The following is a 4,975-nucleotide window of genomic DNA, read 5'->3' on the forward strand; positions in this document are numbered from 1 at the left end:
GAGGCATTGATTCCGCCTCACCTGCAGCTTCTGCTCAGTGTCAGCTCCCAGAAGGTCTCGTTGCAGATCTCCAGGTAGGAGGCTCTCCCCAGGAAGTTGGCATTTCCAGCACACAGGGAGGATTTCGGGGTGAGGTTCTCCCAGCACAGGCACCCACGGAGCTGCTCCTGCTGTGCCCACCGCCCCTCGGAGATCCCTGCTGGCATTTCATTCCTGGGGGAACCACCCAACACATCCACTGCAAGGGACCTTTGTGCCTTAAGCACTTTAGGTCCACAAAGTCATCAGGGATGAGGATGCAGCTGCTCTACCTGTGCACAGGCCTCAGCTTTAGGGCAAGAGGCAGCACACCCCAAACCCTGTCCCTGTTTGTGCCCCCGTGTGCCAGCCGCACTCACTCCTTGGGATGTGACACCAAACAAAGCCTTTCTGGTAAAACCCTCTCAACAGGATCTCTCTCCCAGCCACCCACATGCTCTCGAGGATGTGTTCAATCGCTCTGGAATGATCCCCCTCTGTGAGGAAGGATCCACCACTCCCTGTGTGGTGAACGACTTCCCACTGCCCGTCTGGCCGTAGGCAAAGATGGTGCCACTGTAGCCCTTGGTGACACCCTGGAAATGGGGGAAAACCAAATAAGATAACCATCCACCCTTTGCCTAACTGGGAATACATCATCCACACTCCATTCCACCTCCTGAAAGGTTTTTTAAAAGAAGAGCTGGAAGTAAACATCAAACAACCGCCTGATCTTCACTTGCCACCGGAGTATGATTATTAAGAAATTTGCATATAAATCAATGTTTTTCTCTCAAAACTGGAAATCTTGAAGCAATGCAGGTGTTGCAAAGCAGTTGACAACAATTAGAAAACCAGAATGTTTTTATGATAGGGCATAAAAACCTTATGAAACCCAGAGTGACAATTAGAACTCTGCTTGGTTGTGGAGGTCCAAAGGGATGGTCTTTAGCTTTGAATGATTTTCTCTTAGCAAGCTGCTCACTGTCACTTCTTCCTATTTCAGAGAAGCATGATAGGAACAGAAAATACTTGCATTTCTTAAGGTTTAAATAAAAAAATGAACCTATTAATCTGATAATCTGCTGTTTCAGACTCTGCTTGTTCTCACAACCAGGAACTTTTATCTTAAAGCCGTCATGAACCATTTAATCTGTGTTTCTTCTTCTAACAAAATTGGGTTTTTGAGGGAGGTTGGGCTTTTCTTTGCTCAACTAGTTCTTTCTCATCCCAGCTGTTTTCCATGCTGAGGTGTTAACAAGGAAATAAAGAGATCCCCTCTCATTTTGCCAGTCTAAGCCATGCTGAGGTTCCCCATCTTCTCTAAGGTTTCTCTCACCTGACAGTAAAAATGTCCATAAAATCATCAGGAGTCTTGTTTGTCCCCTTTCTTCTCTAGGGCCTGTTCATGAGAACCTCTGCTCTGGAGCCAGGCTGGGAGAGCTGGGGGGGTTCACCTGGAGAAGAGAAGCTCCAGGGAGACCTGAGAGCCCCTTCCAGGGCCTAAAGGGGCTCCAGGAGAGCTGGAGAGGGACTGGGGACAAGGGATAGAGGGACAGGACAAGGGGAAATGGCCTCTCACTGCCAGAGGGCAGGGATAGATGGGATATTGGGAAGGAATTCCTGGCTTTGAGGGTGGGGAGGCCCTGGCACAGGTTGCCCAGAGAAGCTGTGGCTGCCCCTGAATCCCTGGAAGTGTCCAAGGCCAGGTTGGATGGGGCTTGGAGCAGCCTGGGATAGTGGGAGGTGTCCCTGCCCATGGGAGGGAATGAGACGATCTTTAGGGTCCCTTCCAACCCAAACCATTTGGGGATTCTACAATATAAACATCCACCTAAAACAATTCAATATAATTCTCTTCTTGATGTTCCTGCTGGATGCCAAAAATCTTTTTTATCTTCCTAGAGGAGGACACTGTTTGCCCTCCTCTGCACCTCAGGGTTGCAGCTAAACCTGTTGAAGTAGCAGACAGGGCTGTTTCTGTCCATAAATCACAGAATCCCAGAATGGTTGGGGTTGGGAGGGACCTTAAAGCTCATCTCATTCCATGCCCTGCCATGGCCAGGGACACCTTCTGGTGTGGGGAAGGTCCAGGGGATCCTGCTCCACTTAGGGATCAGCTGTCCATGTACAGCCCCTCAGCCCACGTCCCCAGCCATGTGTCCACAGAATCACAGAATATCCTGAGCTGGAAGGGACCCACAAGGATCGAGTCCCACTCCTGGCCCTGCACAGACACCCCAACAGCCCCTCCATGTCCCTCAGAGCACTGTCCAAACGCTCCTGGAGCTCTGGCAGCCTTGGTGCTGTGCCCACTGCCCTGGGGAGCCTGGTCAGTGCCAACCACCCTCTGGGGAGAGGGGTGATCACCCCTTTTCCTGAGATCCAACCTAAACCTCCCTGACACAGCTCCAGCTGTTCCTTGGGTCCTGTCACTGGGCACAGAGAGCAGAGGTTGGTGCTGCCCATTGTGAGGAAGCTGCAGACCCTGATGAGCTCTGCCCTCAGGCTCCTCTTCTCCAGGCTGAACAGACCCAGTGCCCTCAGCCACTCCTCGTATGGCTTCCCCTCCAGGCCCTTCACCATCTCTGTAGCCTCCTTTGGACACTCTCTAATGGCTTAATATCTTTGTGGTGCCCAAAACTGCCCCCAGTGTTGGGTGCATGGTGTTTGCCTGGGTGCCCACTCACCTGCAGGAGGTGATGTCGCTGTGGTTGTGCCCGGTGCTGTGGTTGGTGCTGTCCTCAGTTCTGTGCCCAATTCTGTGAGGAAGCTGCTCAGTGCTGTGCCCACTTCTGTGCTCAGTTCTATGCTTATTTTCTGCTCAGTTCTGTGCCCAGTTCTGTACCTGGTGCTGTGCCCAGTGCTGTGCCCAGTGCTGTACCTGGTGCTGTGCTCAGTTCTGTGCCCAGTTCTGTACCTGGTGCTGTGCTCAGTTCTGTGCCCAGTTCTGTGCCCGGTGCTGTGCTCAGTTCTGTGCCTGGTGCTGTGCTCCTGGCTGAACACCCCGTCGAAGGTGAGCTCTCTGGGGGCTCTCTGGGGCCGTGGGGTTTGGAGGAGGCACCAGCCCCGTGCTGCCCACACTGACGATCGTCCAGCACCCCCAGGGCCACCTCGTGCTCGCTCAGGGCCTGGCAGTGAACAACCACCTTCACCACCCCCGGCCAGTGCCCTGCTCACCCCATACACCCGGGTCACCCCACACACCAGGGTCACCCCACACACCACGGTCACCCCACACACCCAGGTCACCACACCACAGTCAGCCACACGCACACCTGGGTCACACCATATACCTGACTCACCTTACACACACACCAGGGTCACCCCCCACGAGCTGGTCAGACCCACACACCCAGGTCAGACTCACACAACTGATCAGCCCCTCACACCCAGGTTGGCCCCACACACTTGGGTCACCCCACACATACCAGGGTCAGCTCCACACACCCGTGTGACTCTACACACCCAGGTCAGCCCCACACAACCCGATCAGCCTCTTACACCCAGGTCAGCCCCATACACACCGGGTTCACTCCACACACCTGGCTCACCTTACATACACCCAGATCAGCCACACACAACCCAGGTCAGCCCCCCCCCCCAGATCAGCCCCACATACCTGGGTCAGCCCCACAACACCCTGTTCATCCCCACACACCCCATACACCGATCAGCCCTTCCCCCCGGATCGTGTGGGTGCATCACACGAGTGTGCAGGGGCTGGGAGTGCACGGGTGTGAGCTCACGAGGGCACACGGGCAGGACAGTGTGTGTGCACGATCGTTCCCACACACCCAGACCAGCCCCTCACGGTGGGGTCAGTCCCACACGCCCGGTTCCCTCCACACTCCCGGCTTGGCCCCACAAGCGCTTGCTTGGCCGGGCTGGGGGGCACCGGTGGCCGGGGGAAGGTTGGGGCAACCCAAAGGCGGGGTCTGCTCCCCTCGGTGGGTGGGACCACTCACCCCTCGCTGGGGACACGCAGGGGAAGGTCCCCCGAGCCGGGGGGCTGGGGAAGAAGGGGGGAGTATGGAGGGAAAGAGCTGGGGAGGGATGGAGGGAAAGGGGGAAACTGGCAACAAACCTGAGAGGGGACTAGGGCGGGTCAGGGGGGGAAACCTGAGGGGGTCTGTGAGGGGAAACCCTGAGGGGAGACTGTGGGGGAAACCCTGAGAGCAGGAAACCCTGGGGCAACTTTTGGGAGCCGGGACAAGCCGAAGGGGGGCTGAGCGAGGGAAAACGAGGTGCCGGTGCCGGGCAGGTCCGAGGGAGCGCAGGGGGACCCCGAGGGGGTCTGGTGGGCTGAGGGTCCCGAGGGGTGAGGGAAGTGCAAGGGCACACGTGTGCGTGTGCAAGGGGGACGTGAGGGTGTGTGCCCGCGTGTGCAAGGGGTGGGCACGAGGGCAGGCGTGCAAGAGGGGGTGCACGGGGGCACATGTAAGGGGGGCACAAGGGCACTCGTGTGCGAGGGGAGGTGCTCGAGGACACGTGTGCAAGAGGGGGTGCACGGGGGCAGAAGGACACTCGTGTGGAGAGGAGGTGCACGAGGACGCGTGTGCACGACACAGGGCACAAGGGGCACCCCTGTGTGGGAACCAGGAGCGCGGGGCCGTGAGCGTGCGGTGGCACCGGTCCCCGGCCGCGCCAGTGCGCGGGTGTGGCCCCCGCGGGGGCAAGAACCTGCGTGTGCCACCACAAGTGCGTGTGAGTGCACGACTGCAGCGGTGCGTGGGGCCGCAAGGGCGCGAGGGGTTGAGCTCTCACGCCCGTGGGAGTGCAAGGGCACGAGCACAAACACCCGGTGCGGGCGTGCAAACGTGCGGGTGCATCCTGCGGGTGTGCAGGGGCTGCGAGCGCACGGGTGTGAGCTCAGGAGGGCGCGGGGGCAGGACAGTGTGTGTGCACGAGTGTGGGCACACAGGTAGGACAGTGCGTGGGCACACAGGTAGGACAG

Source organism: Neopelma chrysocephalum, unplaced genomic scaffold (assembly GCF_003984885.1).
Source record: "Neopelma chrysocephalum unplaced genomic scaffold, ASM398488v2 Primary Assembly neopelma1_90, whole genome shotgun sequence".
NCBI classification, from domain to species: domain Eukaryota; kingdom Metazoa; phylum Chordata; class Aves; order Passeriformes; family Pipridae; genus Neopelma; species Neopelma chrysocephalum.